The 21,794-nt window shown below is 41.1% G+C and overlaps 1 protein-coding gene across 1 annotated transcript in view; it reads left to right on the forward strand.

Annotated features, from left to right (window-relative positions):
- The first annotated feature begins 2,519 nt into the window (after positions 1 to 2,519).
- The window catches only part of LOC100711576 (protein FAM19A2), a 96,687-nt gene continuing 77,412 nt past the window's right edge, over positions 2,520 to 21,794 (forward strand). Inside the window, exon 1 of the mRNA XM_005478030.4 lies at positions 2,520 to 3,035. The gene's annotated coding sequence lies outside the window, so the exon portion shown is untranslated. The remainder of the gene's footprint in view (positions 3,036 to 21,794) is intronic.

The following is a 21,794-nucleotide window of genomic DNA, read 5'->3' on the forward strand; positions in this document are numbered from 1 at the left end:
CAAGTCAACGTGGCAGAGAGTGGGGAAACATAGACTAAAAGCACTAAAAGGGAGGACAGCTAAACACGGGTGGAGTAGCTAAAGTCAGGGAAAGCCATCACAATAGCAAGAAACACACAGAGGCTGAAAAAAGATCTAAATAAGAGCAAAGGTTAGAGCACATGCAGAAATGTCGATTAAAAAAAATGATAACTCAGGTTGCTCTCATGATTTGGTTCCTTAGCAAATAAAACTTCATTTTGTTCACCAGATAGTTGCTCCTTTATCTTTCTGCAGTTTGGTGCTGAGCTGCCCGATATGAGAGCGGTGAAAGGAAACCAAAGCTGCAGGCCGGTCGGCTGAATGTAAAGCTGTTCGGCACAGGCAAACTACGGCTTCAGGAAACAATTCTCTGTAGGTTTATCACATTAAATGACCATTTTTTTAACTATACTTTTTTGAATTGTACACTGTTATGAATTATAAATACTTTAAAGATCCACTTCTTCTGCTGGACCCAATTAGCTGAAGGCTGCAAGCCACACACATATGCAGGACGTTGAGAAGCAGAGAGACAAACAGTTTATGGACAATAAAATCATCTAAAAAATAAATTTTCTTTACTGTGAGGTTTTACAAGTGATAACTGCCAAATGGTACACTGCCTACTATAATTATTGCTCTGATGATTATGAGTAGTACAGAGCCATGTGGCAAACGCCTCATGTCTGTGAGGATTATCTCTTGGTCCTGCAGGATTTGTCTTCTTTTCAGCTGTTTCACTGAGCTGATAGAAGGAAAAGTATGACAAATGAATACGATTAGACTGTTTCGAGGGGCTCGATTATCATGTCCACGTGACTGTGTATGCGTGTGCTTGCATGTTTCATGCCTTGTATACACACAACATGCAACTCCAAGGCTGTCATGTGATATGTAAAGGAAAGTGAGTATTCTGTGAACAAGAGCTCTGAGTGGCACATGTTAAATCCCACTGTGTGTGTGTGTTTGTGTGTGTGTTAAAGTGTGGGTGAACATGTATGTGCATAAATGCCAAAGATCCCAAAGGAATTAGACTGATTTTTGAGGGCTTCCAAGCAGGCCCTGGGATCTTGCGTTGCATGCATGTCTCTATTTGTTATCTTGCAGTCCACATGCTGAGTTTAACTACGCTGCCAGAACGCAGTACAGAAGACAAATCCCATGGTTGGGCTTTCCAGGTTATCCGTGATTCACCCGTGTTACTTTAGCGAGCAAGAGAGAAGAAGAGAGAGGAACAAAGAGACAGAGGGAGAATGAGAATGCTTCGGTATATTAAGAAGATAGCATACAAGGGGAGGATTAAAGAATGAGCAATGAAAACAAAAGTTAAAAAGAGGAGAGGAGAGGAAATAAAAGGAGGGGAGAGTAGAGTGTTGAAGGTTCAAGAGGGTGACCAGAAAGGAGAGGAGATCAGTAATCTGAACTCTTTGTCAGCGTAACAGATTAGCTCACTGGGTGAAATGATATATGACTGGCAGCAGGCCTCCCCACATGCACACGTGCACAATCACACCCCCACTATGGATCAATTACCCTGTCATCCATGTGTGCAGCCATACATCATCACCTCGATTACATCTCGCACACACTTGTATGCTCACTCCAATATAAAGTACACACCACCACCAGAACTTCAGTTGTACTTTGTCTCACTAAGTGTTTGTGTGTGTGTAGAGTTTTACTACCAGGTTTCTCCGCCGCCTGATTTCTGTGTCCTTAATACCTATTACTGTCTATCTGTTTCTCCTGCCACCAGAGGGGAAACTGCACATTTTGTGACACACACATACAGTACACATGCACAGTCACACTTTAGAGGGCCAGTGGGGACTACTTCCTCAAATGAACTGCACTGGTCAGAGTGACTGAGTCTGGACAAAGTCATTTGTTGTGAGTAAACTTCTTTGGGCAGTTCAGGTCATTTCGGGCAACGGAACACACATAAAGACGCACACGGACATACACTCGCTCAGGCAGAGAGGCCGGTCAATTTGGACGGTATGGTGTCGATCACCCCTTCGCTCCTTTTGGTGTAGTCTACTGGGAAATGCCCGTAGCTCAGCTAAAGTGAGTTCAATTTAATTTGAACCTCTCACCGCTGAGAGAGGGGCGCGTGCGCACACACAGATACAGACAGAAACATAGACACACACACACACACACTGAGACAATAATATTGTTTTGTCCTTCATGAAGTGACACAAACATTTTTGCTGATACTTCTGTTGTTGTCTGACTGCACGTGTGCATTGTGTGCATGTATTCTGTGTCAATATGCTGGCTGATGCTTCTTTCGGTTTCACTACCAGGCAATAAACCACTAATATCATATATCCAACATGTCTTGGCGCAGCCCATATGGCCCTTCTTCACATTACTGTACAGTATCATTTACATTTATTGCCCGCACATCGGTGAGCAGTTCTTCCCCAACTAAACCGCTAGGGGGCGCTGCTCCACTTCAGAGTTTTACACTCTAAAGGCAATCCTCTCCATCTTCCTGGCGGACAAGCAGGAGCGCAGTAACAGTCTGCGTGACTCCCCGACCGCAACGCATCTCTGTCCCGCCACTGGGCTGCTTTCACACTACATCATTTAAAGAGGAGAAAAAGAAGGAGATTGCTGCTGCAAAACAGAAGCCAGCTTTCCAAACTGGCTGTTTCTTCCTTCGTGACATGGCTTAATAACTAAGTTTCTGTGCAAAAGCGGAGGACAGGAGCGGAACTTTCAGGAGACCTTTCCTTGCACAGGAGTAGTAGCAGGAGCACCACCCCAGAAGGTCACGTCTGCAACCGGCTCCTTTTTTGTGTGTGTCTGCTACTCGGCTTCGAAGGTGGATGGTATGGTATAACTTTTCCGCTCTAGTCGAACTGAGCGGCCGGTGTCACAGAGGAGCTGTTTTCCGCTAGTGGAGTGGGGATGCGAGTCTCTTCTCTGTCTCGGATAGCGGAGCGGCTATGAGGAGAGAGGTTCACCTGCTGGGCTAACAGAACAAGACCACACCGCACCAACAGGTATGGGTCACAGGGTAGCCTTTACACCTGGGCGGAGCTGCTCGGTGTCTGTCACGGTTTTAACGCGCCTTTAGTTAACAGCAGGAGAAGTGATCGTGATAAAAAAAAAAAAAAAAAAAAAAGTCAATTACTAACCCACCTGACATGCACGGATACAGCCGTGTCACAGTCTACTGGTTAACCCGTCTTAGAAAACCATTTACGCACGAAATGGATTACACTTCATCCGCTCCATTTGTAAGGAAATAGAAAGGGATTGGATTTTAGGAAGGCATTAGAGTTGTGAAAATGATTTCTAGTGGTGTCACCCATCAGCCTGGTCTGCTTTAGTGTCAGTTTTATTCACGCGGTTGTGATTTTGCAGCAAAGACAAATGATTGCGGTTGTTTCAGATATTGCACAGCCTATAGAACCTCTCTCTCTCTCTGTCTCTCTCTCTCTCTCTCTCTCACACACACACACACACACGTATGCGCACGCACGCACAAGGGCGCTCAGGTATAGCTGTGCGTATGTGGGCATTGACGGATTCTGTGCGCTATTTTAGGCAGACCTGCCGTGTGGTGGTTGTCACTTCACGATGATTATTTTTTTTGTGATTGATCCTATTAGCTGGATCCACATGTGTCAAATAATTGATAAATTAAAGTAAGAGGCGGCATTCTTAAAGAAAAAGAGCTGATAAGGAACCTTTATGCTTTCCTTATCCTTTATACCCCATTATGCTCTATTACATATCTTCTGGTTTCAAACAGTTGCACTCAGTATGGAGTGTTTCTAGGCTTAATATGGCTGAAATGCAGGCTACTGCTTTTGCATGTTAAAAATTGAGAGGCTGTGCAGGGGTGGGTGTCTTCTGTGCACCTGATGTGTGAATATGAAAACTTTACATTGACGATGGCAGCATAGATCATCAGTCTAACAGAGGAGAGGCTGTGAGTTAGGTGTTCCAGGTTCTGCTTTTCTTTCCTTCACTGTTAAAAAGAAGAAGGTAGTGCCGGTTTCAAGCTTCTTCATGACCTAGACCTGGTTATAAAGTGTTGTGTGCACACAGGCTTGTTTAATTTAAACAAAGATGGCCATCCTGACTGTGAATATTTTCGACATGTTACTGCTCCATCTGTCGCTGTCTCTTCCTCTGCTTCCGTTTTCACAAGCCTCTGTGAAGAACACAGGGGAGGCGAGCCACAGAGGTGAACTGAGGGAGTTAGAAAGTAAGACGGAAGAGAACTGCCAGTAAGACTTGATGGTAGGAGGAGAAAGATTGCACTAAGGTGATGGTGAGCAAGAGCGACAAGGGAGATTGGTTGGATTGTTGGGGTTTATGGAGCGATACAAGAATACACTATAATTTGTGGTCAAGGATGGGCCTTAATGTGGCCGCAAATGCTATCTGCATATATAGTATGCTTTCCATTTTATTGACCACTGGCAGATTTGGCAGACTTGGCTTTGTACCTTCAAGCCTGTCATTGCGAAGTTGCCTCTTCACCGTTGCCTATAAGACCCAGTGTTTTGTGGGTTAATGGAGCTCCCAGTTGAGAAATGGTGAGATGCCTTTTTCTCAAACTAGAGACTTTGATGTACTTGTTCTCTGGCTCAGCTGTGTACACTCGGATCTCAGTGAGTGCTCTTCGGTGAAGGGAGTAGTACACAACATATGCAGTCTCTTTTTGAGGCTAATTAAACCCACAAAGGCTAATGCTCCAGACACTCAGTCAGATTTATTGCTTCTTTGAAATCAGCAATTCAGCGATGCTTACATATTTGGAAAAAAAAGGCTTTTTTTTCCTATTGATTAGTTGGTCTTGTATTAGATAACGCGATGCAACCATCACAGGTGTGATGGTTGCTGAAAAGGGGCCTCTGCACGCCTACACGCATTAAAAATAAATCATTTAGAAAAAATATGTCATTAATCATCATTATTTGCTTGTTATTTGCAAAATCATAATCAGTTTTAATCAAAAACAAATGTGTTATTCTTTCAAAAGCAAGGACATTTCTAAGTGACCCCACTAGAGAACGATGTTAACATGAAAAGTTTAGTCACAAAATATTCTGGACTTCTACTCACTTTACTAACCGGAGTTAAATGAAAGATAGAAATGAGGAAAACTAAAGAAAAATGAGGACAGAGGAGACTGAAGTTAAAAGAGGTGGGATTTTTGTTCTGGTTATTACTTCAAGGAATGCATTTTTTGTTTGGATTTATGAATCTAAAATAGAATAACTATAACCAAGTACCTTCATGGCTACATAAGTCCCAAAAATGGCACATGAGACTAGCTACAAATGTAAGCCCATCCCTACAGACTTTTGATTTTAGAGCATGATTTTGGTTTCCACTCAATCAAGGCTTAAACTTAGATGTATGGGAGCTCTGACTGGCAGGTAGATGCTGACAAAGGCATCTGTAGCCACTGGCTGCCTGGCGGGTCTCATTTTAGATAATTCGAGTCACTGGACTGGACCTCTTGACCAATTTTCTGGTGTTGATGCATCATGGAACACCAACCCGGAGTAAAAAGAGTCTGTGCTTCAGTTTAGGTGTCTGTCTGATGTAAATATGTAATCTATAGATGGACCTTTCTAATGAAATACTAAAAGCTGCTAATCTAACTCTCCAGTGTTTTATTTAGATCATGTAAGCATACAAACAAATGGCTGATGCTACAGAGCAGATGTGGACAATTAATTTTCCCAAGGGGTCACACGAAAAACTGAAGCGATTGTGGAGGGACCCACCAATAAACTAAACTCAGTTCTGCTCAATAATAATTTTAACTCTTCATAAGCTTATTGGTGCGTCACTTCATAACTGTCCCAGTTTGGCATCCAGCCTCTTGGAAAAAGGAATTGCCCACCTCTGCCACAGGGGCTATGTGCAACTTTCCGTTACAGTCTTTGCACAGAAAAAAACCAAAACAAAACAATGTAAGTGCAGATATGTTTTGCTTAGTCATTTAGGAAGCATTTAGTTACTACAGCCTACATCCTGCTACAGGCTGCAGAGCATGCTCAAATTACTTAATATGAATTTCCATCTTGGATGAATCACATTATATCCCATTTAATGTGAGGCAAAGAGAGAGAGAGAGAGTGAGAGAGAGAGAGTCTCTTCCGATGACGTTACAAAGTAACAGATGTTTGCCCTGAGAATATTGTTCCTGGTGAGTTAAATGGTTTGGTTCTGGGTTCAAGGTTATATTAAGTTTAGTCTCCGTGCACTTGATTATTCATTGGTTGGGAAAACAAATCCGTTTTCACAGTCACACTATTTAGACTGACCTCGCTTGTTTGTGTATGCATATGCAAATATAAAAATGTGTATGTTTGCGTGTTTTGCATTTTATGTCTTAATTAGTGGGCCAGAGATGCAACAAAGGTCATGGTTGCCATCTTAACTCCTACACCACAGCAGAACCCCAGTGTATATGTGCTTTAGGAAAAATGAATGGCTCAGTATGAAGATTAATGTAGGGAATAATGCACTACTTTACAAAAAGCCAAAAAACCAATCTGTGTCCTAATTTTACCCCTTTTTTAGTATTTTATAAATTCATAACTGAATATTGTTAGCTTCATTTTAGAATGTGATTGATGGTATCAGACATGAACACAGTACTCTAGCAGACTCCTTTCACAGACGTGCCTGAGGTGACTGCAGACTGCAGGACTTGGTCAGATTGGACCATTTTCACCCCAACTTCCTGCAGCCTCATGACCAAAAGCAGATACATACAGATGCTTGAAAATTCACCAAGCTTTCATGTTTCTACATCCCACAATTTTATGTCTCCCTCTGCACCTTTAACACACGCTCTACCCTTTCCTGTAGTTTTCTGACTTGCTTTCTTTATCCATCTCTTCTACCAATAAATCCTCTGGGCCATGGGAATAATGTCAGAGCTGTTATCCGGAGAGAGAGAGAGAGAGAGATTGGAAAAGAGAGATAGTTCTAATAAAGACAAAGAGATCAACCAGAGGAAACAAAAAATACACTATGCGGCCTATAAAAGGTGATCTCGTTTTCATTTGCACCTCCTGTAGCTGCGTGTGATGAGAAAAGAATAGGAGAGATGGGGGGGTGAACAAGATTGAGAAACAGGAAGGAGTAAGACAGAGACCTAGACAGAGCGAGAGAAGGAGAGGAAAAAAGAAAGCTACAGGGGATAAATAAAAATAAATAAAAAGCATGTGTCCTATAAAAGAGTGTTCTGTATTTCATTGGCCATCTCCAGTAGCTGTGTGTGGTGAGCTGAGGCCCGGGGGGGGGACGAGTAGCCACTCTAAATGTGTGTAACCCACATAAAGAAATTGTTTCTGGGAGATCGAGCCTCGTAAATTCATTCCTAGCCGTCAGCCCCGTTCTTATCCCACCTCCCAAAGGTGAGCTATAACATCCAAACACATATATTTTTTAGATTCTTTTCCCGCTCTCTTGCTACACACAGACACACACACGTATTTTTCAGCACACATCCAGACGTACACATCCGTAACCTCACTTTATCTCTATGCATTTTTTTCTTTCTTTTTTTTGGGGGGGGTGTGTGTGTCAGAATGCACACGGATATACTGTACACACACATCCACTTTTGATAAGCACACTTTTTTTTTTTCAAGAGAAAACACACATTCACAGAAATGCAGACACACATTGCTTTACTCCCAAATGGCTTGTGTGGGACAGTTACAGTGACAGCTACAACAACATCAGTACCTGCTGTGGAACAAAACAGCGTCAGAGAGAAACAGCACCAGATGCTGAGCTCACAGCTCCAGGATTACCTTAGCCTGAACAAACTCCATTACTGCCTCTATTACCCAGGTATACACAGGCTGGGAAAAAGCACTTTGCAGAACCACTGTTTACCCACCACCTCTCGGCCCCACACTGCTTCCTTCGACTACAGAGCAAGGAAAGGGTGAAGAGCAGGGGGAAGGGGGCGGGCTTCATGGGGGGAAAGCATGAGGCGCGTCTTTCTCCGGCTGTGTGTGTCTAATTCAGGTTAATGCAGAGGGCGGATTCAGTATACACAAGAGGAAAAAAAATCATTATTAATCTTTTTGATAGTCAATCATTAGGAAAAAAAAAAAATCTGTATCAGTGCCAGCATATTTTATAATATATAATTTACAACATATTTCTGTTTGTATTTACTGTCACTGTTTATTGACTGTGTCTACATTTTGGCCCAGTTGTTGGACAAAAATTTAAATTTTTTCGATGTTCTGAAAATCAAAAATGTTTCTGCTGTATTATGATTACTTTAAAAAAAATAAAACTATATGAAACGCTGAATGAAAATGTCAGCTTCCAGCTTTTCAAATGTGCTCTTTTATGTGGATTACTGTAAACTCAGGGCCTCTAGGATTTGAAACCAAAGCACTTTTAGGACAATTTGTCAAAATATCCAACTTCTGCCTATTCTTATTTTTCATCTGAATCTGTTTAAAAAAAAATCTCTCAACTCTTGGTCAAACAAAATCATCAATTTTAAGACAACGTGTTGAACTCGGCTTTTCAGTGAAGGGCATTTCTCATCATTTCTTACATTTCGTGCGCTAGCAGACTGATGAATTCACTGAAAATAACAAGCAACAGATAGAGACAATCAGACAGCACGGCGATGACGAAGGAATATTGTGGCAATGATCGGGGTATGAGATCAGAGCGTTCCTGTGTGTTTGTGTGTGTACATGAGAGCTTTTCCAAGGCTGCTTACGTGATTGCAGGGCCATCAATACAAAGCTGAATGGCTTTTGCAAAACAGCATAAGTGGATGAGCAGAAGGTTAATAAGGGAGAAAAGCAAGTGTGTGATTCTGTGTGAAAATACACTATAAGTACGTGTGCATGTCTGAGGTGAGTGATGAACTGCCATGTATTTGAGCTGAAAGCCATCCATCACCCTCATCAGTGGCTCTTGGGTCCTGTCATTACACGTTTCCCTTCATTTACACTGTTAATAGCCATCTCTCTTGACCAGACTCTGCTGTCTTTCTGTCAGCCTCTCAAATGTTTCTTTTTTTTCCCAACACAAGGCAATGCCATCAACAGATGCAGTACACCAGTAAGTGAATGCACTGATATTTATAATGCTCTGACAGTCAGGAAGTATTCGAAGCAAGTATCAAACTCAGATTACTCATATTACAAGGGCAATATCCAAACCATTATTTAACTAATGTTTCTGTTGCTTTTGAAAAATAATGAGCCTTTAAATGGGAAATAATGTCGATGCTCCCAGTGACCAGCGAGGGGAGCTCCGTTCAATCAAGATTTTGTGTTAAAGCCTTGATGCATCACAAAACGCTTTGGGTTTTAAATGTCCTGAATTTACATGTGAAAATACGAAAAAGTCAAGTCAGAGCTGGTTATGCAATGCAATATAAAGATATTATAGTGAACGCCACAAAGGGTTTCCAACAACACATTGCTGGTGCAAATCCAAGTTTTGCCTTGATGCCGTTTGAAAGCCTGACTGCATTTCATAGGTTTAAAAACTGTATGATAGACAGAGTCTTATGTGGCTAAAATTTAAGGAATTTCTAAAGGAAGAAAATATTGCATACTGCACTTGTGAGTCATCTTTAGTCCTAGCCACCCTTTTTGACCTCACCAGTCTTTCTTTAGTGGAAAATGTGATCATTTCTAATTGGGCTCTGAAACGCAGCTACATATTAGTCTGGTATCTCCACAGATGACTGAAAACCATAGAAAACAGTGATGACATACAGATTCAGTGAGTCAGAATGCAGCACAAAAGAAGACAGGTTGTGCTCTCCACCTGTTAAAGCAGAAACTTCCCTACATGCTGGGAGAAAGAAACTGGCTTGTCTCAAGAACGTGTACCAAAGACGAAAAACACGGAGCGCTCCTGATTTTGTGTTTGTACATATAAAAGTTCTGAATCATGTCTTACTAAGTAAAAACATGCTTTTCCTAAAATTTCAAGGCTCATTAACAGATAATTGTGATTCATTGAAACATAGGGAAATATAGTGGATGCTCTTGCACCATTGTAGGCAAATCCAAAGGGTGCAGGTGAACCATTGTTACTATTTGTGGTAGCCAACTTGCTGTGACATGTTGCATCTTATTAAGGAAGCCGTTTGATTTGTTGATTTTGGCGCCACTATAGCTTCTGCTAATGAGTTTGCAGTGACAGAACTCTCAGCCAGTGTGTGGGCTGGGAGGTGGTATTACTTTCAGCAGCCATTATAAACGAACCGACACAGACACTCTAGCTTTGGCGGTGTCAGAGCTGACTCATTACGGCTGATGGCAAAGAGGAGCTGTTAGCCAGAAGTCTGAACTACACCACACATGCAGCCCTCTGGCAGCTTTCTTCATCAACAACTAGACAGCAATCACTGCGGTCATTAGGCCAGCAAATTAGGCCTTACCTTGTGTGACTGTTTGTGTGTGTCTGAGTGTGTGTGGGTCTGCTGTCCCTGCTCTCTAGAGGTATGTTTGTGAGAGTCTTGTCTTGGTCAGTCTTACGGCGATGATGAGGAGTAAGGTAGGTGGAAAATCACGTCCCCGAGGCTGAGAAATGGAAACCACAGAGACACTTAGAGTCACTGATAAACTGAGCCGCTGTTGATAGATTATAATGAGGGTTGAAAACTCCCTCACTCACTTTTTCTTCTTGTTTTAATAATTTCAACTTTTTTTTCTTTTTTTTGTCTGGGTGTAGCTCTGGGCTTGTCCTACTGTCTGTCCTTGTTTATCTGTGTATGCCCTTTTATCTTGTAGTCTTTGATTATGTTCTTATAAGTGGAACCACTAGCTATTTTACAGCTGCCTCATTAGGTTGTCAGGCAAGCCCACAGCACATGCAATTATATCTAATTATGCAATTATGAATTCAGAATGAAGCTTTATATACTGTAGACTGCTATGTTTGAGCTGGAGCACACACACAGCAGTAATTAGTGCAGTTTTGTGGGTATTTGTGCACTATACGAGTATGGGTGTGTGTGTGTGTGTGGCTCACCAATAAAGGTTATAATAAAGAATCAGATATGGATGAGCGTGCACATTTAAATAATTTCTGTTACCTTTGAGGACTTGTTTTTACACACTGTGGGTTTAGTCTTAGTATATTTGTTACTGTAGGGCACAGTAGCATTTAGAGGGCTGTAACTAAACAACAACACTTCATTTGACAGTTCAGCTCTGTCGCGTTGCTTATAAAGCAGAAGAATTCGCTAGTAATAAAAAAGCAACAACTTAAAGTTGAAAAAAGTTTGAATATAGACTTTAATATTAACGTAAGCTTAAATGTACGCACATTTCCACCGCCATCTTTAGCTTCTTATTCTGCTTAATGCTTAAAAGCCAAAAGAGTGTCTGCGTGTTTTAACAAACATTGTCGATATATTGGTCGATATAACACAAGAAAAAGTGGTATATTGATATATAGATATAGGGATATTTTGTGCAATACAAAGTTAAAGCCTGCAGCCTACAGTGTAGCATACTGGCCATTCTGCTAAAAGCAACTCCTTCTGCTGGGACCTGTGGAGCTACTAATGGGTAAAGTGGCAATGGATAGGTTAGTACTATGTAGGCTGCCATAAATCTGAATAACGTAATACTGTAATGAGTTTTTGTTTTATCATTAACACAAATATTAGACCTGAGTTAGGACTCAGTCACACAGACCTAGAGACTGGTCAGCCACCTATTGGCAAAAATGTGTGTTCCCCGACCAGGTAGCGACTTAGCGACTATTAGTCACCGGGTGGAACTGGTTATATATATTGCTGCACTAAAAACCTTATAGCGATTGCTTTGGTTGCTAGCAGATTGCTAGTGGGCTGGTTTCAGTCATTATGCAAATGTACTGGTTATAAGGTTTGGGGAAACCTGCAGTCAGCTGAGACTGAAGAAGTCACTTGGATGAGTGACGAAACGTTTCTCCCACAAAACGCTACGTCCAGATGAACAGATTCAACTTTTGGAGATAGCAGATTGCTAGTTTGCATGGAAACTGGCAACTTGGCGAGTGGTTTGAGAATGTTTGCAGACAAGCTGGCATCTTCCACGCAAACTACTGGCAACTGTGCTAACCTACCAGAAAGCATTTGCACGGAGGTTTCGGGGCAGCACCACATATCTATTTGCAACCACTGCCAGAAACCTCAAGCAAACACTCCTCAGCCTGCTATGTAATACACACCGGCATCTAGCCCTACCTGAATGGTCTACCTAGGGATTTATGCTTCTGAAATCCTGCATCATAAACTAGTTGTTTTCTATATCACAACCTATATTGTAACCTGATGTGCACTTCCCTTGAAATGTTACTACATGTCCCATTGATGCGGCCATAACTACCATGACCGGCCTGCTAAGTGCCTCCTTCCATCAGCCTACAGAGTCAAACCTAGGATCTTGTTGCTATGAGGCAACAATGGTGATGACTGCACTACTGTATTTTCAGATGCACTATTTTCTGAAAATCATAGATTCCGGTCTCCGATGAATCTGCCACTTTTGGCTTCAACCACAAACGCCACAGTCTGCGCGGTAAGAGGGAACGCTTTGTTAAGAAGCTTGAAAGCAGAGGTCTGCTTATTCTAATTTGCACGCTTCAGCCTTCCTACACTGCTGCAGCATTTCTGTTTTTCTACCAGACACATTTCACACCAGCACTTCAATAGATGAGATAAAGAAAAAAAAAAAACTCTGTGGAAGAGGGGAATGAGCTACGGTAGGTGGTGCGCTTCAGTGTGTCATGTTTCTCCACAGATCCTATTGAGAAAAGCAGGCACGGCTGCTAGGCTCCCAATATGTGTGTGAGACGGGCTGACAGTAATACAAGCAGTATCTGGCACCCCCTCCCAGGGATCACATCCTTAAGACGGTTTCTCTTACTAATCCCCTCCTAATATGACTAATATTATGACACTGCCATTAGCTAGAGCCCTCTGAGGGCACACGCAGGAGGACAACTACAGTAGCGAGCGAGTGCATATATACACATGGTGCTTGAGAAAGCTTAATCGGAGGCACTTTATAAATATAATGCTTTGTTATTGATGAAACAATACGAGAGTGATCTGAACTTTAGATTCGCTGTTTTTTTCATCTAAAACATCAAGTCGTGGTTTGCGGGTTTGGGGGGTGGGCGATGCTGATGCCCTTTATATTTCTGCCAGCAGCCACAGTTGTTTGTTGAAGAAACTTGTTGCATAGTTGGATTTACTGATGCTGCCAGAGGCTGAGGAGACCAAGATAAGTGTCAATGTCAATAGTGAACAAGCAACAGAGAATGGTAGCAGCAACAGTAGAAGCAAAAAGATGATATCTATTTTCAAATGTAATATCAAGGTGAAGTTACATAATAAAGCTTTTCTGCTCATAAGCCTTTTAACATATTTTAAAGTGCCATTATTTTGAAGTGTTTTTGTACGATTAAAATCAAATAATGCTTCACACATGCGTCTGTCAGTGTATAACACAACATTCTTTCAGGTCGAGCCAGGATAAGACTCAGGCTGTGTGGGAGAGACTGAGAGAGGCTCTGAATGCAGAACAAGAATTCTAATTTTAAAGCCATGAATTACCAAAAGGCTGCTTTCAATTTGATTGAATCCAACTTTATTAGCATTCCGCTTGCCTTTATGTGATGAGGCTGAGCTGGCCTTGTGTCCTCTCCAGGGCTGCAGCTGTGGCAGCGAAGGGCACAAAGAGGAGCTTAATTTGGGATGCTGATGGCTTTAGGGCTTTCGGTGACAAAGAATTACGTTGTCAATTATTTTTGCCAATATGTTTTCTACATCTTGTCTACTCTTATTGCACACACAGCTTTTGATATGACCGACTGAGCATGTCTGTCATGCTGTGTGAAATTTAGATGGTAGCTCACGCAGCAGGTTCTCGGTTTAATATGAAGAAGTACATATGTAGTGAGCAAACTGTGCTATATGAATCTAAAGTAAAAGTACAATGTTTCATGTTTTGCTTCTATTATTATATATGACATTGTTAGATGTAAAATAGCGGTGCAAGGATGATTGGGTTCGATTTTTTAATTTTTGATGAAGTTTGGGTAGTTAAGAAACACATAAAACAAAAGCCAGATGTCTTGCATTAAATACGATGAGCAGTAGTTTAGAAACATCTGGCAGATATAAGAATATAAAGATTATATGATTGTACACAGTCCTTCCTGATACTTCTTCCTCATGATTTGAATCATTTGTAATCTAAATCAAATACAATGCACTAAATAGTACAGGTCTTGTGTAGATGCACTTTCACCAGTTATTAGCAAATTCTATCAATAGTTGGCCCATGAGTTTGATTGTGCTATTATTATTGTGAGTATAAGAATTAAGTGTTCATTAGTTAAATTGCTCCAATTTAGCAATAATGTTTGTGTACTTTAACCATCACTGGCAGAATGCAACCTGTTTTTCTTGATGTACCCTTAAAAGGAAACATCATGTGATCATGTAACCATCCATGTTGTGTACTGAAGGCATTAGTTGTGTACTGATGTGATGGTATTCTTGATTAAAGTCTCTTTAGCGAGCCAGGTGTGTGCACAACCTGCACACACCTGGCTGCAGTAATGAGGCCCCTACAGGCCCTCAGACCTTGCTGTAAGACCATATGATTGACTGTGTGTTTGCATATTTGGATTTGTGTGCTTACCTTTAAATTGTGGTCTTATCCAAGCTGTGGAGAACTTTATAACTGTGTTATTCTTTTATTTTTTTTTATGCTGTATAAAAAAGTTATTATTATTTTTCCACTGTGGAGCTGTCTATGGTGCTGAACACTGCAGTGGCAGCCACTGAGGGAGCTCTCCATGGTGGTGCAAGGGATGACGTGCTTCTGGGAACAAATAGCAGAACCCAAAGATGTTTGAAGTGGTCACTGCTAACCATTCATTTGATTGCGATGTTTTATCAGATTAAATGTGTTTTCCCTCCAAGCTGCATGGTCACCCACAAGATGATGGCAGCAGTAGTGCTGAGCTGCTTAAAGAACAGATATTTTTTTCACAGTTACGACTTCCCCATGTGGAGACATCTTAAGAATCTCTTTGACGCAGCGTGGTCCTTCTTACCCCCTAAGGTGTTTGGAAAAGAGAGCTAATGCAGCGAGGCAAGCTGGAGGAAAAATCCACCTGACGAGGACGTGGTTGTTCACGGGAGGGCAGTCAGTGCTAAGGGGGAGCAGCTGTGGAAAAAAACATTCTTGGAAGGGAAGAACGACATTGGATGGATGGAAGCTTTTTGCGTGTTGTCTTGGCGATTCATGCAGTATGAATAATCTGCAGAAGGCATGGCTTTTGGACCTTTCCTTTAAATGGGAATTCAACGTCTTCAAGTGTCATCCTAATTCCGTTTCCGCTTTAAAGCATCCTGTTTAAAAATTGAACAACTCCTCTCCGACTTGCTCTCTTTCAGAATCTGCTTGTGAGTTCAAGTGAGCATATGTTACCTATACTGCGAGGGCTCTGTATGTGCAAACTTGCGTCCTGCACCTTATTAATAAATCCTGACAGAGAGCTGTGCTGTGGCACTGGCTGTCCATCCTTCTCTTTCTCTTTTGTCTCCATGTGTGTCTCTGCTTTGGATTTGGAATAACTGTGAAGACTGAAATGGGAGTTGGGGATAGGGTTGATATGAGGCTCCTGTGTGTGTGTGTGTGTGTGTGTTCACACGTGTGGGTGTGTGCTTGTGTGTGTGTGCGGGGTAAGCCTAGGGGTAAGCTTTTAGAGGTCTGAGCAGAAGGGTGTGAGTGAGAAGGAGAAGACAGATTTGAGCATTTATCTCTCCCTGCAGACCTCCTGTCCTGCATGCCTACACATCCACACACAAACACACACACGCACATACAGTACACACAAATATATGTACACCATTCCCATCTGTAATCATGTTTAGCACGGCTCTCTCACACACATACACAGTCTTGCGTGAATGGACGATCACATCCAGCTAGAAGAGAATGCCTGTGCTTACTGAGTTGGCTGCTCTGTATTTGTTGTGCAGCAACAGCAAAATCTCTCCACTGTACCTCTTATTGCTCACCAGAAACAAGCCCTGAGCTGCAAGCACACAGAACATAGCCTGGGATTGTGGGGTTGATGCTATTTTTACAGCCAGCGTGATGAGAGATGTGCTGAAAGAAAGCTTGGCTCGCTTCCCCCGCTAGATACTTTAATTAGAATGCTCGCACTTCTTCCACTCTCACCTGTCTCTTTGTTATGGGAAATAATACACGTTAGGGAGAAAGAGGTAACTGGATAAATGGATAGATAAATTTGACTGAGAATACAATTTGCACCCATTTCTTTATTTTGCAAAGGCGTATTTGCAAGGAAACGGTGCTTCCAGGGAGTTACTGATACACGGCGCAGAGCGTTGCAGTCAACAGTACAAATCAATGCAGAGAATATAGTGGAAATTACTACAGCAGCCTGCAAGTGAACCTAGTGGAACAAACTAACTAATACATGAATAAATAAGCACAGTGAAATGGAGATGTGTGTGTGTGTTTGGGAATGTGTGCGTGGCACGTAGATCGTGGACAGCGCTGTGCCAGCCAATTAACGAAGTGTGTAAACCGAGCTCATTAAAGAAACACAACATTGGACACACACACTTTCATAAACACGGTCACACACAAACACTTCTTAGTATCCAGCCAGACTCTTCTATTTCAGGTATACCATACGTGTATCGGAGGAGGAATCCTTGTTTTTGTGTTTTTTTCACAGCTGGTATTCTCTCCTTGTTTGAAGACTCTTCTAGTCCTTTTGTTGTGTCCGTGTGTGTGTGTGTCTCTTTGAGTCTGTTTGGACAAGCTGTAAAAGATTGATTTAGAGTTTGTTGCTTTGAACCAACTGCCAAGTGCTGCCTCGCTAACGCTCCGTGTTCAGAGAACAAAAGCTTTTCAAGGTCCCCCACCTACTAACCGTTCCTCCGTCTCTCTGTCTGTCTCCCCATGACTCGGTGCTTCTTGGCTTCTTTTCTTGTCTTACACTCATCTATTCTAATCTGGCTTTGTCTCACTCTGCCCTTCTGTTTTCAAATGTTGGCTGAGCAGCACAAACACAAGCGCTTCATTTGCTTCTCTGTGTAATAAAAGCGAGTCATGAAGATCCTGTTTTGTAAGTGTTGTGACTGAGTGCAGCGTGCCTGTGTCTCCTAACTTTCTCCTGTCAATGAGACTTTGAAAAATAAGCAGCTATGAGATTTAGGGGAAAACATTTTCTCTCACACTGCTTAATAACCATGATTCATGGAACAGCGTGGACTATTATTAGTCACTCAAATGAGAGGAACCGAAGAGGGACTTAATCAGGCGGTGAGGTATGTGCCATTATTCCAGGGTCTGAGTGTTGAAAGGTGTGTCTGTCTCTCCTGTTTCTGCTCCACGCGTGTCTCAATTTAAATTACGTTAATTCAGTCCATTTTGGCTCAGTGTGATTTAGTGGCATGAATGCTAATGAAGACAGGTTCCCAAGTTTCAAAATAACATAGCAGTTATCCATGAGATGTACTGAGTCATGGCAGTTTTTTAAATTGGTTTTCTATTAATCATCAGGGTTGGTTTCCAAGAAAAGACTGCCTTTTTTTTTTCAAAGATTTTCCTTACTAATTCTGATTCTGATTTTTTGTAATCTACTGACATTGTTTTTGTATGAACTGGAAGTGACATATATCTATATCTATATGTATGTATATATATATATATACATATATATATATATGTATAATTTTCATAATAAAAATTTATATTAAAGTAAACAAAGTAATCTATTGCTGGAGCAAGTTACAAATAAGTTGCTGTGCATTCACCTTTATCTAACTTTATCTGTGCAAACAAAAGCAAATGCACCAGATTTAGATAACAAAACAAATGTCGGTTACTTAATCATTTTCCAGTATGTTTATAACGTCATCTTATAACAGGACATTGACCCGTCTCTCTTTTCTGTTATTGCCATAATCTTCCTCGTAACTGCTTTGATCTTTTTCTAATACCAAGGCTGCTAGCTTTTGGCTCGCTCTGACCTCTGGCTAGCTTTAGCTTTAGCAACTTTGTCTTTGTTAGCGTCTTTAAAATATCGCTAATCAGCTAGGTAATGGTGATTTGTATGTGAATGTGTGTGAATAGGTTTGTTGTTATGTTTTCACAGTTGATCGCGTCATGGTTTACTTTGTGCCTTCACTCACAATGAAAAGCTTTCACGCTACCAACATATTAGCGAATGGCCGCAAGCGTGCGTGCGACTGTTTGCCTGCTCATTTTTACATTCATGAAGCGGACAGGCTTGTTGTCACTCACACAGCATGCTGACCAGCTGATTATTGGTCAGAACACTCCAAAAAATCTGATTCTGGTCCTTGGCTGGTCGATTGGTGGTTATCTAGTGAAAATTGGGCTATTAAATACATCTGGGTTTTTGTTCGAAGGTCAGATTTTTTCAGAACCACACTCAGCATTTTTTTTATAATGAGGTAAATCACAAAGGATGAACAGAAAAAAGGGATTTCACATCAATTTTGAACATTTTTCTACTTGTTTTATACTATCAAGTAATGTATCTTTATTTTAATAAATGTTAAAAATATCTCTGGCAGCGTTAAATATTGAATTATAGCTTTTTCTCTCTTTAACAAAAGTATCTCCACTTAGATTTTTTGTTTCTTTCACTGATTTTATTCTCTTAAATGTCTAAATTGGATAATTGGTTGTTATTCTGTGAAATGTGACATGTTCATTTAGAGAGAGTTTTGATAGCTGTTTTTTTGTTTTGCTAAAAAAAATATTTCAGTAAGCAAATATATTTTAATTAATGAATAATCACGCTAACATTTAATTGTTGTCCTAGTTAAAGTTATGATTCGTTTAGTTAGTGTGTAAGTTTATTCACATACATGACCTGAGCGCTCACATCAACCCGACAACTGTAGCCTTTTTGATTTATTCATTTTATCTTTTTGCTTGACTGAATGCAGCGTTTTTCCTGATGTGCATCCAATCAGAATTGTACACAGTTTACATACATAGATGAGCACACACATGTATTTGTGCTGCGGGAATGAAGCTCAGTGATTCTGTGTGCATATTTTGATTTTTGTGTACTTACAAAGGCCAATCGTGTGCTTAACAAAAGATTTGGAGGATCGGGAAACAAAGCTGCTGCATCCAGAATTTGTCACAGACTCAGCTTGTTTGCAATACCTTCAAGTGCATCCAGTTACACCTCTGTCAGCTGGCTATACAGAGTACAATCATCATTGCTACAGTACGAAACTGAAAAAGGCAAAACATTTCTTTCCTTGTCATTAGCCTCTCTTTGGAGCTAAGTCATAAATGATTAACCTTACACTCCATTCAGAGGCATAAAACAACTCGGCAGCATGCATTAACAACAAGGACAGCCGTGCCAAAGTGCTGAGCCCTCATCCAACAGATGGGGGGATTTGACTACAAGCTACATGTTATATTACTGAAGGGGAATCTAACAGTTGTGTCATTTTGAAAAGCCTGACTGTGAACTGATAATCAAAGAGCCAAGAGCAAATCCTCCCTTGAGGCAAATATTCATGTATTCACATGCAGCAGTATAGCTTGTGGGTCACCCATGGCACTAACCGTTCCCAGCACACAGCTGGGCTGATCATAGGGAACACATGTGGGAACATGTGTTCAAAAGGTTTTAAGAGATGGAGGTTCAAAAATAGATAGAATAGCCCTATGTACATGTGCATGCTTCATCTATCCATCCATTCATCCATCCATCCATGTATCTGTCCCCAGTTAAGTTCACGTTGAACCCTTCACAATGTGACAGTGGGTTGGCAGATTGCTGGGGCTGCTGGCCTTGGTGTCATGCCAGTGGAGCCAGGTGGTGGGAATCTGTTGCAGATTAAAGTGCTTGGTGACCAGCTAACCAGCTCACCCTGGCTCTGACAGACGTGGCACCCCTAGCTGATTGACCTCTGTGGCAGGTGTCATGGGTATGGGTGGCAGGACAGAGCTTGGCCTTTTCTGCCTTCTTCTGTCCAGGGGAAAACTTTGGCATCCATCTGTAATGCCACATCAGACCTACCTTCTAAAGACAAGACTAAAACGAGTGTTATTACAGTCATATTGTTACTGACATTCAATCCCCGATCTCCCCATGTCCTAAGTGTTCATTTGCTCATCCTTAAACTTTTATGCCCATACTTGATGCTTTTTTTTGCAAACTCACCTAGATCATGGAGATCTCCCAGTTTACAGGTTTCATGTGACGAAGCTGCCGGTTGTGGACTTAAGATTCATCCGTCTTTTAAACTAGAATCTCCGATGTATTTGATTGCCAAGTATGAGCCTTCGTAATCTCTTTCTATCCTCATTAGAACATATTAGTGCAGTTCTGTGAAGAAAGTTGTACTCACCTTTGTATGAAATCTTCAATTTTTCCACATGAAATAACCTTCATTTCTTAGAAGAAGAATAACACATTTCAAAAGAGAGCTCTTTTTTTGGACATTTTGAGACCACAATTGAAAATATCCAAGCTGGTGCTCCACTCAGCTGCCCAAATTTAATGCTTTTTTAATCAGAAGAAGAGTTCACAACTTTTGGAAAAGGGAATTTCCAAACATAAAACGTTGCTGTCATTTGGACACTGGAAATGGACTTTTGTACATCTGTATAGATATGCAGTTCAAGCTAAAGAAGATGGAGAAGGTGATGTATTCTACTGTCACTTTATTGGAGTGAGAGAGTTAGAAAAAGACAAAAATAGATGCCCAAGCTTGGGCTTGGGAGTGGGGTGGAGTCATTCCTGGGTTGCTCCAATTGGAACCCAGCTTTGGTGCTTGAAGTGCACGCTTTACAGGGTAAGCTACAGGGGGTCCCATTATACTGACTTTACTGAAGACAAACACTGTAGTCTGAATCATCTGTCAAGCAGCCCAGAATCATTGCTTTCACAGATGATGACGAGCTCAGAGAGACAAAAAGACTGCAAGAGAAAATCATTTCAGCTGCTTCCAATGACCTGACAGGAGACTGTGCGTATATGACTGATAGACAAGCTGCACAAACAGAGGATTATTTTTTTCCATGTGATTATTTAATTTAGTACGTATCACGTGGCTACTCCTCAACATCCATAATCTAAGTCTGCACATGTGGCTTGTTACAAGAAGGGCTCTACTACTTCCTCCATTTTAATTACACATTAAAATAATGAGATCATTGTTAATTACACTATTCAGCAATAGATTCTTGATGTAAAATAGCATTAATGCGGTGGACTATTTTTTTCTGATTAGCTTGTATAGCAATGTGGCGGGATACTTTGAACTTAAGTGTAGTGCCACTAAAGTAAATATACTCTGTGAAGCTAGGATGTAGTACGTGCTAAACCTACAGTAAGTATGTTATTAAACTTTAATAGAAAAAAAGAATGTTGTACTAATAAATACACATTTATTAGTGTGTAATTGCATCTCCCAACAAACTGATGTGTTCTCATAAATGTAGAATTAATCCATTAAAAATACATTGGAGTGGGTGGCAGTTTGTGTAAGCCACCACAGCTTCCCACCATCGTGAATACAGTGGCTGAGTTGGACATTGCCATTCCACTTAACTTTGTTTTATGTATTTAGCACACAGTATGCCTTTTATTTGAAGTTTTATTTGAAAAATGTCTCAAATAGATCTTTCAAACTGTGTATGACCATTTAACATCTGCACGACTCCTCCTCTTCA

The sequence above is a fragment of the Oreochromis niloticus genome, linkage group LG20 (genome assembly GCF_001858045.2).
Source record: "Oreochromis niloticus isolate F11D_XX linkage group LG20, O_niloticus_UMD_NMBU, whole genome shotgun sequence".
In the NCBI taxonomy this organism is placed as follows: domain Eukaryota; kingdom Metazoa; phylum Chordata; class Actinopteri; order Cichliformes; family Cichlidae; genus Oreochromis; species Oreochromis niloticus.